The sequence below is a fragment of the Anas platyrhynchos genome, chromosome 4, assembly GCF_047663525.1.
Source record: "Anas platyrhynchos isolate ZD024472 breed Pekin duck chromosome 4, IASCAAS_PekinDuck_T2T, whole genome shotgun sequence".
Classification (NCBI taxonomy): domain Eukaryota; kingdom Metazoa; phylum Chordata; class Aves; order Anseriformes; family Anatidae; genus Anas; species Anas platyrhynchos.
Genome location: NC_092590.1, coordinates 55629870 through 55643936, shown reverse-complemented (window position 1 = coordinate 55643936; position 14067 = coordinate 55629870). Strand labels below are relative to the sequence as shown.

At 42.2% G+C, this 14067-nt stretch overlaps 1 protein-coding gene across 7 annotated transcripts in view; it reads right to left on the bottom strand.

Annotated features, from left to right (window-relative positions):
- RBM47 (RNA binding motif protein 47) overlaps positions 1-14067 on the bottom strand; it is a 76768-nt gene that overhangs the window by 29168 nt on the left and 33533 nt on the right. The gene's annotated exons all lie outside the window — the stretch shown is intronic.

Genomic DNA, 14067 nt, shown 5'->3' with positions numbered 1-14067 from the left:
AGACTTCCATGTCACGTCTGAGGTCTGAACACTTCTCATATATATTAAAATAATAATAATAAAAATCTATCTGTAGAAGAAATTATTTGCTTAGTTGAACAGTGAACGTGTAAAGCTGGTTGAATTTTTGTTGGTGGAAATTTTGTTAATATAGATTAAACCAATTCATTCATAGAATCACAGAATCATTTAGGTTGGAAAAGACCTCTAAGATCACTGAGTACAACTGTTAACCTAGCACTGCCAAGACTGCCACTAAGCCATGTCCCTAAGCACCACATCTAGGCATGCTTTGACATGAATGTTACATCAAGGATTTAATTTTAATTTAATTTAATTTCTCTTATGTTTCATGGTATGAAACTGGTGGCATGTACAAGACAGTGCATACCAGAAAGTACAGATAAAGTGACCAGGTGGTAAGGTGCCTTTGTTTTGATCATTGACCTTTGTAAATTCAGGCAAAATTTTACCCAGAGGATGTGCCACAAGAGCAATGAAGAGAAGTAAGGTTATACTGGGGCTTGTGACTGCTTTTGTGTCATTATAATGGAAATTCTTTGGAAATTCTCAGTTCTTTTGGGAACAATTATTATTAAAAATGAAACCTAAGTGGATTAAAATTGCCTTGCATGTAATTTCCTAAGTACATTGGTGATGCCAACAAAGCAAAAGTCATTTCCTTATGCAATAATTGAGGTACGTCATTTCAGACAGGAAAAAAGCGTACAATTTTGTATTCACACATTTACTTCTGAAAAGACCATTTTATACACATGAAAAGGTTACTTTGGTCTGTTATTGAAATCCTTAGAAGATTAAACGTAATATTCAATATTCAACGTAATATGCAGTCACACAGTGCGATGGTTGCTACGTAGGCCATGGACCACTTGTGACCTGGAGCAAGAATAGAGTTAATGCTCCTACTTTTGTGAGGAAGAGGAGGACAGATGGTGGCTGGGGAGACACTCAGGGCTTGGACATGGCCCCTGAGAGCCACCACAGATGCTGGCTGGTGTGTGCTCTGACTCAGCGTGTGCCCACTTCACAGGAAGAGGCAAGCCTGACGACACGTTGGCTCTGGATGTGATTCATTTCCCTATGCTTCAGCAACAGCATAACTGCAGTGCCTCCTGAAGCTGGAGGGTTGTAAATTTTAGACAAATGAAGGAAATTATCCATCGTGGATCTTACTGCTACCACATACAACCAAGGGCAGGAACCTCTAAGTGACTGTCAGTTTCTAACAAAGATACTCAGTTGTACTCAGAGCGTGGTCAGCTTCAAGATAGAAAAGACCTTCATGTCTAAGTTGTAAGGCCGTCTGGTGAGGTCTTCTTAGGTCAACCATGGTGGGGTCTTCTTAGGTCACAGAAACAACAGAAATCATGCTTTGAAATGCTCTTCTAGTGAAATTATCAGGAGAACCTAAATCAATGCAAACCCTAAATGACAACCTGAGCTGATTAAGGGGCACTTTACAAAAGGTCCCTCCCTGGGTACACTGTGATCATGTTTCACCAAGAGCAACCAGCTTCTCCTCCTACCCCAGCTGGCCAAAGGTCAGCATGTTGAAGGGAGCAAAGTCCAGCAGTAACTCATGGTGAAATGTCTAAAGCCACTCCAGCTTACCACAGGCAGTCCGGAAGTAGAGCTTCTGTGAAACTCAAAGTTCACAGATGTAAACTACTTTGGACATTTAAGTTTGGAAGGAGAGGGAATGCATTTCTGCACAGTATTTGTCACTGTGACAGAGCAAATAGGTAATGAATAGACCTTGTTGTCTTTGCCTAGGAGTTGATTTCCCTGTTTGCATACGATTCCCAGGTCCTGCACACTTTTCCTGTTTGTGATGAACACTTGGTGCTCTCATCCTGGTTTCCTAAAAACAACCCTGGTGTATGAAACCGTGTCATGGTGGCCAGCCCCATTCTACTCATTCATAACTTCTGAACCTGCTGGCCAGCTTCAGGAAAACCAGGGCTGAATGAGAGAAATGCAATTTGTTTCTGCCTCAGGGTGAGGTGGTTATAGCCAGGCTTTTCCCTGCCCCAAGAAGCAGTGTTTGGCAGGGCTGAATGACCTGTGGCTGAGTGCATGTGCACCCCAAACAGACCCCAAACCTGCTCAGCCCAAAAGGAAGGGGGTGCAGAAAGGAGCAAGGGAGAAATACAAAGGTTGGAGCTGGAATTGCTCTGCATTCCTATGGTGGCACTGCAGAGAACCAGACTTAATACGTTCTGTTATTCATAGATCATCCGGTTATAATGATGTTAAATCCTCCAGTCCATGTCTGTCAAATTCCCACTGAGATAAGTAGGAGCTAAGCATGATCAAGAGCCTTTGAAAACTGTGTAAGTGCCTAGGTATTGGCCTCGGGAGGTCTGACTTTAAATACCCATACCTTAAAATGACAACATATCAAAAAAAACAAAAGTTCAGTCTTTCAGACACAAACTTTAATTGTTACATTGCTGAACTAGCAGGAACCTTAACAACAAAACTATGAAAAAAAAAAAAGTATACAGTTACATTCTAACCCTGAGTAAAAATCAGATTTCCAAGGCTATGCTACATGTTCATTTTGTTAAGCATATAACTTATTTTTAAATTAACACCGACTCTAGAAATGGTCCTTCTTGCTCCAAAACCACTAAATTTAAGCTTTCTTAAGTATGCTACAGATACAAATGCAAAGTTACTGGGATGTCACAGAAGTATTGAAAACATCTAATGGTATGGTTTACAGCAGAGAGGTTAAATATTGGATTATTGCACTCATGAAAGGGATAGATGTGTTTGGAAAACCCTGCCTGCTGTTTTTGCTTTTTCAGTTCATTAGCAGAATTATTGGCTGCAGAGAGAGCTCCTTTCCTTCCTTCTGTCCTTTCCTAGAAAGTGGGTAATGCACAGAAGGAACATAATGGTTGAAAGAGAAATTGTTTTTCTCATCTTTCAGTTGCTCTTTATAACAGTGGTTAATTTTGAGACAATAATTGCAAAGGAGACATATTCAGAAAGAGCTGACCTAATAAAAACAGGCAACCAACACCTAAGACAGGTAGATATCTAAAGAGTTAAAATCTCCTTTAATAAGGATGTATAAGGGAACAATCTCACTAGTTGTCTACCTGGTGGTTTGGAAACCCCTGAAAGCCAATGTACAGCACACTGTTGTGTGCTGATTTCTGCAAAGAGAAAAGATGGATTATTTATTACCCCATTATTGGGCTTTGTTTCTGATGTTCTTACTCTCAAAAGCAGCAAAAGCCCCAAAACAATGTATTGTTTAATACCAAACATTGTTCTTGTTTTTCATCAGAACAGGGAAGGCAACAGTTGCTCAACTTTACAGCCAGAATGAATATAACAATAAATTTAGACTGGGCTTATCAAAGAGAATAAGGAACTGCAAGAAAGCAGGGAAAATCTGTAATAGCAGCAGGGAGAACCTATCACTACCTGTCAAAAGAGTCCCTAAATGCCTGTCAAGCTGGGAGTGCAATGTTTTACTACTCCTGGTGTGAGTTCCTAGCTTGGAAAGAGTCACTGATGGCTGGAGATAAGGCTGGGGGAAGATGAATATGTTGCGTTTAGGTGGCAGAACTGCATGCAAGAGTCCCATGACAAATGCTGCTGCTGGGGGTCTCACATCTCAGGTTGGCTCTGTCCTCCTGGCTGCTGTGGAGCGGTTCTCTTGGTTTGGCCCAGAGATTACAGCCTAGACATGAATCTTTAATTGCAGTTGTGATTCCTTCTGAACGCTTTTGTTTCTAATCATGCGTGCTTTCCACTGAAACTATGTTTTGTTTTAAAAAAAATATCTCAACCAGCCATAACATAACCCCCTCCTTAGCTCTTGTCTCTTGTGGAGGAGCTGCGCTGTGGATACTCCCTTCTGAAGGAGCATCATGTTTCGGGGAGTAGAGTACAGTGTGGGTCATGCTGTGCCCTTATGGAGTGAAGCACTGGAAAAGTAAGCAGCTTGTGGCTGTCCAAGAGCTCCTCCACCCCTAGCAGGAGGCTCAAGCCAGTTACACCCAGTGAAGCTTGCAGGAGGACTGATGTTTCACCAACCAGTGGAGGAAGGGCTGGATGCTGCCTGTGCTGCACCTCCCTTTGGCCTGGAGAAGGGACACAGAGGAAGGTACGTGTCCTTTCCATTGCCCCTGCTGAGGAAATGCTCTGCCTGCTTTGGTCCCTGGAGCAGCTCAGGGCAGTGCCGGCTGCACATCTGCACCGTGCAACAGCTTGCTTCCCCAGGTCATGCTCTGTCCTGGTCTGCTGAGCATCCACACCACATAAATGTCTGCTTTTGGGTCCTTGTTTGGACACAGCCACCAGTTCTTCCTGAAACAAAGCCCAGACATGGCTCCATCGACAGACAAAACAGACCAGGCTGTGCTGGGTGTGCTTGCCTGGGCTGATGCAGCACGGCCTTCCCAGAGGATCCCTGCACCCACCAGAGTGAAAACTGCTGGTTATGAAAGAGTCTCCAAACACAAATGGTGACCAGTAGGATAAATAAATAAATTTTGAGATAGAAGGTGCAAGCCACAAATGTTCATCTGTTGTATCTCAGAAGATTTGTGTGATTCTACTGAAACCTGCCCCCAGCTCAGTTGAGGAAAAGCGTGTTTTCCTGCTGGTTGCTTAGAAGTGAAGTAGTTCTCTGAAATTCAGGCATATGGCTATAAGGTTATTTCAGTTATAAATGCAGAGACACTTGCACCTAACTATCCATCACTTGGTGTGATGTTCCCATGCACGCACACTGTGCTCAAGGTTACGTTGCCAAGCTGAGCACCCAGAGGATGGTTTGTCCTTTGGTACCGTGCCCCACCTTGCCCTGCCACTCCTGCTGAAAACCAACCCTGCAAAACCAAGAAACATACTGCAAAAATGCACACACACACACACATTTCACAGCACAGCCTGCTGCTGAGAGCGTCAAAGCACTGAACACCACGAATGAAATACTGTGCTATTACATCCAGCTTGTACAGAAAAACATCCTGCTGCTAGCAGGTGAATGGGAAAGCCGTATTTCACAGCCAGGCATAAGGAGGGGGTTATGCTTTGGGGCTGGCAGGCTGTGCAGAAGAAACGGGCTATTTTTACAAATGATCTGGAGTAGGAGGGAGAGAGCCATCTAACAAGCAGCTGACGGCACAGCTGTGTTTGTGGGAACCTGGTCCCATCACCCAGCAAATACCTGGCTCGCAGATTTTGGGTGCAGTTAATGATTGAACATCTTGGCCCCAGCAAGAAACTGGAACACCCCGAGGAAAGATTTTGGCAGGGGCATATTAATAAGTGTCCTGTTACCTGGTCATGCGTTTTACACGTGGGGTGCTATGTTAATTGCCATCTAACGACCTGAGAAACTGCAGAGGTTGGAGTGCTTCCTCTTCAGCACCAACCCATCCAACATGGGTAGTGTTTGTGCATCCTGATGTGTCCCCGCTCACAAATGGGAGGGACAAGGGTACAGAGCCCCCCTTGCACTCCCAGGTCTCTGCTGCTCATGTTCTTCTCTTCTAGGCCCGTGGAAGGGGCCACATCTTCCTGCTGTTTGGATCTGCTCCTTTCCACATGAGCAGCAAAGGAATAAATGATGAATAGGGCACGAATCAGAAATAAATCCTGTTTGAAAGCTGACTTGGACAGATGCTCCAGACTGGTACATTCATTCTGGTGATGGTTTTCTTTAAAAAAATCTCCCAGCTTCTTTACCCAACCCCACATTAATTTTCTTATAAATAAATAAATAAATAAATAAAATGACCCTATTAATCTCTTGCTGACAGGAAATTTATTATCTCTGTAAGTTAGCTTTTTGACTAAAAACTGCTACTCCCAAATATTGGTGTAAGCAAGTAAGAAAATTAATTGCACATAAAAATACCACAATATAACGCTCACCTGATGCCTCAAAAAATGCCCTCATAGCTAAAACATTTAACATTTATAAAGTTGCTCTACTAAAAAAGTAGCTTTCTTAAAAATATTTTTTGATCAGGGGCAAGTTAGATCTGGAATAGCCATATGCCAGTTGCTGAACTATGTGCAAAGGCTCCTCTGTCGGGAACTGCCATAATCTCTGATATCAGAACTCCACCTGCAGATATTGGAGTATGGAGCATTAACTCTTGCCGAATCAAGGTGGTCCGCTGGGTTAAAGGGGAGAAGCACAGGGAAGTGGCTTACTTGCAAATCTGTTTGTCGTATCACTGCAGATGCCCCTCCTCCTTTACACAAACTTGTCGATCTTGCATGATGATGGTCTGAAGGACACAGACCAAAGATTTTTTCAGTTTTTTACTTCCTTTAAAAAAGATGTGCCTGCTCTTTTAACATAGGAACTATTCTGTGAGCTAGAAAATCCATTTATTTTAAATGACTTGGACTTCAGTCACAAAAACACAATATTAACTACAAGTAATTTACCTAATTACAACTCTGGAAAACCCAAGTATAATCAAAACAGAAAACTCCCTTGAACCAGATTGGGCAAGCAGAAAAAGAAAAGAGAAGACACAGATCCTATCTCTCGTAAGCTGGCATGTTAGCACAATTCCACTCCCAAAACACCGGCAAATTTTGACTTCCTAAAACACTGTCAAAATTTGAGTTCTGCAAAAGAGTATATTCAAGAAGAAAACTACCAGGCCTCAAAGTTCATCTCTATGACAAACTTAAATGCCAGTTAATAACTTGCCAAGCAGAGCAACCATGGACTCTGGACGCAAAGGCCAGTGAGGCTGCTGGAGATCTGCACCAAGCCCCCTCCATTCATTGGGAAGGACTTCAGGAAGGCTGGCTGCCTCCACGAGGGAAGGGAAGGAAGAGCTATTGAAAGCATGAGTTTGCCAGTTTTGCTAACGGCCACCAGAAATTCTAAGATTTGACTGAGAAACATAATTTTGTGTACGTCTTTCAAGAGAATTTCTTCTTACTGTCTTCTTTTTAACCTAGTTCTTCTTTGGAGGTCTTTTCCAACCTAGACGATTCTGTGATTCAGGTTTTCATAAAACAAATCTTCAACTAGACTACCAAGCCAGCAAGGTCTCTAAGCAAGTAAAAACTGCATTTATCACATCTATATTAACATGATCACAATGTGTTTAAAATTATAAATGTGCTGGCTGGTGTGGACCCTATATGCCTCTCCCCAAACACAGACAAAAATCCTGGTAACCTCCCTGTCATTACAACTAATACACAGGAGAGCTTTCATTGTGCTTTCACGCTGACTTGAAGACACTCCCAAGCAATTCAAGGATTTCTTTATTGAAACTTCCTTGTATGAAATGCAAATGAAGAGCAGAGCTGGGACCACAGCGTTAAACAGACATACACTGAAACACGTTTTTTTTCCCCTTAACCGGATTTAATTTCCGTTCCTTCCCTCTATTCTTCCATAAGGCAGACGTGTCATTAATTTAAAAACAAAGCTCTCTATGTATCCTGCTTCTGCTTATGAAAGGCTGCTCACCCTTTTTTGTTTGTTTCTTTCTTTAAGTGACTAAAAAGAAACAGATTCTTCATTTAAAAAAGTCCTTTACATCTGTGCAGAAAGCAGTCAGTTTGCATGCCTTGTTTGCAGGCATGTACACTCCTCCAGTTAGTGACAGTCATTGTATTTGTATACAACATCATCATTAATTTGCCAGCAATTTAAATCAAAATATTCTGCAACAGAAAACAGATTACTACCAAAAGAGCTGCACTGTATTATGGAGCTGTGCATGACTCTGGTTTTGAAATGGGCTATCTGTACTTATGGTGGTAGTAAAGAATCACAGGGGTGGTTTTTATAATAAATCCTTCTGTTCAGACTCGTAAAATACTTGTATGCACTCCCTACACAGGAAAGGAGAATAATAATTCCCAGTTAGGTATATTATCTTTTTTTAAAAGTTGTTCTGATAATTAAAATGTTATACTCCCAGCAGAAAGCCACTGATGACATTTCTTTGCAATTCACACATACAACACCAAGTCTTTGTTCTCTGTGACTTTATTCATTGACTTTCTTTTAATAGTTTCTTTTAGATTTTAGCTTTTTGGTTCAGAAAAGTGTTGCACTTCTTTAAATGACCATTGGGTTCAGTTCTGAAGTTTGATAGCCATGGGCACATCTCTCCTCACTTCTCCATTCTGAACAGAAAGGATCGAGGCCGGGAGCTCCCACTGCTGACCTCCCACTTCCCAGTACATCCTGTCCTCTCATGCACCTTCATGGACAGAGACAACAGCCTTGCTGAGAGGAGGATGGGAAAGCAACTGTACGGTGCAAAATGGAGCAGGAGACACTTTGCAGATTTTAATTGAGGGCGAAAGCTCTCTTTAGGGTTTAATAAACCTCCGACACAGGCAGCCCCTCCAACTTCCAGACCTCCTCTCTACCTACTCCCCTCCACCTGTGCTGATGGTGCCCACCCATGGCATTGCACAGTTTCAAAGTGTCTCCTTTCTTAGGGACTTACACCCAACAGCTGATGCAGAGCTAAACTTTATGCTTCAAGACTTGCTGGCAAGAAGTTTTAAGTAAAAATAAAGTAGTGGTAATACCTCCAGTAACCTCTGCTCCACCTACTGCCCTCCACCCATGCTGATGGTACCCAACACCAAGTCAAACAAGCTTTCCCAGCAGCAATCGCAGGCATTCATCCTGCATTTTCATGTAGCTGTGGTGTCTGAAGAGAGATAGAGAGGTTCTTAGGCACATCCTATCACTTTCTGGTACTGCAGCCTGTTTTCTCCTGTCATCATTCATAGAATCTTGGAATCACAGAATGGTTTGGGTTGGAAGGGACCTTAAAGACCATCTAATTCCAACCCCCTGCTATAGGCAGGGACACCTCCCACTAGACCAGGTTGCCCAAAGCCCCATCCAGCCTGGCCTTGAACACTTCCAGGAACGGGGCGTCCACAGCTGCTCTGGGCAACCTGTGCCAGTGCCTCACCACCCTCATAGCAAAGAATTTCCTCCATATATCTAATCTGTATCTACCCTCTTTTAGATTAAAACCATTACCCCTTGCCCTATCACTACACTCCCTGACCACGAGTCCCTCCCCAGCTTTCCTGTAGGCCCCTTTAGGCACTGGTAGGCTGCTATAAGGCCTCCCTGGAGCCTTCTCTTCTCCAGGCTGAACATCCCCAGCTCTCTCAGCCTTTCTTCATAAGAGAGGTGCTCCAGCCCTGTGGCCTTCCTCTGGACTCATTCTAATACTTCCATGCCCTTCTTGTGCTGGGGGCCCAGCCAGAGCTGAATGCAGAGCTCCAGGTGGGGTCCCACAAGGGCAGAGCAGAGGGGGACAATCCCCTCCCTCACACTGATGGCCATGCTGCTTTGGATGCAGCCCAGGATACAGTTGGCTTTCTGGGCTGCAGGATCACATTGCTGGCTCATGTTGAGCTTCTCATCAACTCAAACCCCCAGGTCTTCCTCAGGGCTGCTCTCCATCCATTCTCTGCCCAGCCTGTGTTTGTGCTTGGGTTGCCTTGCCCCAGGTGCAGGATCTTGCACTTGGTCTTGCTGAACCTTATGAGGTTCAATTCAGAGTCATCCCTTCTGTTATATCTAGTTCAGGACCCAGTCTGGTAAGGCCCTGTCAGATCTAGCATTTACTCATAAGCATAGCCTGGTGAAGCCCCTTGGGCGTGCAGTAAGTAATGTTGATGTAGTTCCCAAGGATAATGTTAGCAGGAATGAACACTATGCAAGGTAGAGAAGCGTTTGCAAAATCAAGATTTAGGCTATCAATCCCACTGATTAACACCAACAGATAGAGTAATCCCAATAAATTCAGCCTGGAGCTGCTGTTCCATCCACTTCCATTGTCAAATCTTTAGTTTCAGCTTCATTTATAATATCGCATGCCTACACAGGGATAACTACAGGTGTGGTCTGAGCATCTCAGCAAGCTGCTCAAGTGGAAGAACTTCATGATAAAGTGGCTGCCCTGAGTACTGCTTGGGGAAGTGCCACAAACCAGGCCAGAAAAAAATGTTTCTGTGCCTTACTGAATGTTAACATAGCAATCTTCCCTTCAAAGCATCTCCAATTTTTCAGGTGAAAGTATTCAGTTCAATAAGGCTTAGTTTGATCCCAGATTATGGTCTGTGTAAGGGCTGCTTCTGGGGCTGCTCTCAGTTGCAATAACAAAAGCTGCCCAGAAGAAAAAAAAGATCCAAGCAAGACATGCGCTTTGACTGGTGGTCATTATAAAAATATGTCACTGCTATAGTGCCACACTCTTTGTCTGACAATATCTTTGCAGGAGGTAGGAAGGACTGGAATAATGAGTGTTCCCTACAGCTCTTTAGAAAGGATGAAAAGCTAGGAGAGGCCTCGCATCTGGAAAACATGACTTCCTTCACTCAACAACCAAAAAGGTTTTAGTTTGAAAAATTTGGTTTCCTTTCTAAGTCAAATTTTATTAAATACACAAGAGGCAATCTGTAGACTTCTCAAGCTCAATTTGCTTCAAATACAAGAGTTAAATGGCATTGCAGCTTTTGCTCAGTGCCTTTTGTTTCACTCTCACGCCCTGGGAGATGCAGTGAAACTCTGAAGCAGACCAGTAAATCCATGTGAGTCTGGATCCTGCGGTATGAGAAGTAAGCTTTCTTTAAGTCAGGCATTCAGGAAAATATTTCTGCTGAAATTATTGGTTATTATTTCTACTTCTGTTTCTCAGTGTGTGAGCAAATACTGCTTGATGCTGACAGCTGCTGCTAAATATTGGGAGTAAAGAGAAGCACTGTGACCCAGCTCTGGGGAGGGGAGGGCAGGGCTGCCATTCATTTGGGTAGGTATGTTTAATCATCAACTATATTCTGCACTCTGATCTGTACAACATCTGACTTCTGATGAGATCAAAAGTTGTGAAAGTCATTACTGAGAGCAACAAATTGCAGAAAGAAGTATTCTCCTTGAAAGAGCACATTGCAGAGCAGAAAAACTAAATCAAGATCTAAGCATTCATTTCTCATTGACATCACTGGGAACTGCATATACATGCACTCAGCACAAAATAATTTTGGTAATTAAAATAATTAAAGTTACTTCATTCCATGGAAATTATATTTCTTATTCAGCTGTAATTCATGGGTTAACACTGCATTATTTTAGCAAAATTGAAAAGCTGAGGTTTCAATGAAGCACAAATCCTTATGCTCAGCTGGAAATGCACAAGGGTAAGTTTACATGCCTGTAATCATTGTCTTTTAAGGTTTGGTTTGCACTGTACCTGATCATTTCATTCACCACAACAGAAAGAGGAAAAACACTTTATTTTCACAAAAATATGCTCTTGCAACTAGCTCTGAAAAAGTAAATAGTTCCCCTCAGAAAGCTCTTGCTTATATGAAAGGCAAAACTCCCTCAGTAAAATTCACACTTCTGCCTCCAGGAAATAAATGAATTAGATGCTAATGGTTTAAATTGCTCACAAAGTAATGTGAAGGAGACACTCCTATCATGTGGGTGTTGTACAAGTGGACAGTTAGAGGAAAGCTTTTCCTACACTCATGGAGAGAAAAGTGCAGAGCCGCACGGCTGTAAAAGAAACGAAGAGACTTTCAGGCTACTTCTGCCTCAAGCCCAAAGCATCTGCAATTGCTTTATTCAGCTGCTGTATCAGGTGAAAAAAAATATATAAAAATGATGATCTCTGGAAGGGGATGTCCTTAAAGAGGTCCGACACTGAGCAGAAGGCAGATGAGTACCTCCTGGTCCTTCCACGTCTGCCTGCTGAGCAGCTGAACACATTAGCGGGGTGTGATTTTGTGACTGGACTCATTTAAGAAAGATAATTTTAGGAGACAAATGGATGAGTTTTGTCACATATACTTACGCATCTGTAGTTCTGGTTATATGGAGTTTTGTGTTTGGCAGCACTCATTTTCTGCCATCGAAATATTGTTCAACTCTGCTAAGAACACGTCACTCCTTGCCAAAAGTATATGAAAAAGAATATTCCAGTTTTAATACATCCTTTTACTCTGCCTATTTATGGTTCAAATATAGATCTTTCTTCTATCCCATGAAGGATAATCACAGTGCTAATTCGGAAAAGGGTCTCTGTAAGGTCTGTGTGGAATCTACGATATTTTATTACGCATAGGTCTAGCAATAATGCCACAGGAACTCCCTTTAAGGGTGAAGACCAACATCTTTTTAACTAGAAGCTCTATAAACAGCCCAGGCTAAGTGTTAATATCGGTCGTTTCCACCTTGTATACCCAACAAAAATGTTTTGCAGACAAAGGCGTCCCTCATGATAATCCGTGCAGCCCTGCTTTCAGCATATTTACACAAGTTTAACTAACCGAGTCCTGGTAAACAGCTCTGCTGGAAACACAGCCCATGAAATGAAATCTTCTCACTCCATTTTAGCAAATAATAATGTTATTATTTAGCGAAACAATCTAAGTTGCTCACAATATACAGATTATCAGATCACCTGAAAGACAAATGAAACAAGTGCCCCAAAACCACTCACAGTAGAGAATAACTGCTGAGTAAGGGGCTCGGCTCCTTCTAGCACAGAATCTGCTTTGGATTTGGCAGTGCTGTTGATATCCTAGTAATAATTCCTCAGGCAAAACTAAAATTATTGTGGGACCAGCAACTGGTCCCACAATAATTTGTGGGACACTACTGACCAACTTAGTTTGGTCATAAAGTATGGGCTGTACCACCTTTTCCTCAGTTGCCTTTAAATCGTTATGGCCCCCTTGCCCTGAAACCTGTCTGTCTGATAATGTTTCCCCTTGGCTCCTTGATTCAGAGATGGAAAAGGGTTGGAGCTGCTCTGAAAGCAGTCTGCAATACTGCAGACAAGACTCAAAGACTGAACAGGTTTTGTTAACTGTCCTATTCCTTCCATTTAAGCCACATAAGCTTCCTTATAGTCACCAGCTAAAACCTTATCATTGTATGAAAACAGACAAGATAACATTGTCACCACTTTTGGCTTAGATTTTCTTTATTTTTTTCTTTTTTCTTTCTCTCTCTCTCTCTTTTTTTTTTTTTTTTTTCATTCTCCTTAAGCTCTGAGATAACAGTTGAACTCTTTGTTTCATTACTACAAAGAACTTCTATATCTGTCCAATTTACTGTCTAGTATTGGAATCACCACTCCCAGAAGGAGAAGGCAAGCATCACACATTAGCTGTGACACACACAAAAATCACATCCTTCAATCAAAATTATGCTTTTACCTCTAAGAATTCAGCAACAGACTGAAACTCTGGGGCAGCCTTCACCAGTTTTTTTACTTGAGTCATACTTCAGTTCTTTAAAGCAGATGCTTGTAGGAATCCAGTTGCTTTGTTCTCCAGTAATTTTTCCTTGCACTTTGCTCCACCAGTCTTAGTACTGCTAAGAACTGAAGCCACACTTAGCTTGGACTACTTTTAATAAAGTAAATGTGTTACCACACTTCAGTACTGCCTAACACCACCAGGCATTGACTAAGCATAAATAGCGTGTCATGTGCAAGCCCAGTTAGCAAACAGTTCAAGAAGATCTGTCACATCAGAAAGCAACCAGCAAGCACAGCCAGGACCCAGCACTGACTCTCTTTTCTTAAGAAGAAACTGGAAGCAAACATATGAAAAAAATTATCTCTTTCCTTGCATTTTGTTTCACACTCAAACCACGCTGCAGTTAAATCATGAATACTGAACACACGTCAGTCCCTTTACATAGAGCACTCAAAAAAAAACACTTCAGGGTTACTTGATAGTCACCTGGGATGCCAAAAGTGATTTCTGGGGAGCAACCATGGGTATTTACATTAAAAAAAAAAATCCAAACTAGGAAATAACACGCGGGGAATGGTTCCGGTATGAACAAGTAAGTTTCCTCTGGGTGGTAAACACATTCAGTCCCTGAGTAAACTTAAACCAATTTTTTGAATCTATTCAGCTTCACCTCTCAGTAACATACGCATAATATTATACTGGGAACTTAAACCCCAGTATTTTTTTCTGTATCTATGGTCTTGGAACATAGGAATTATAAGGGAAAAAGTCCTGGAAAAA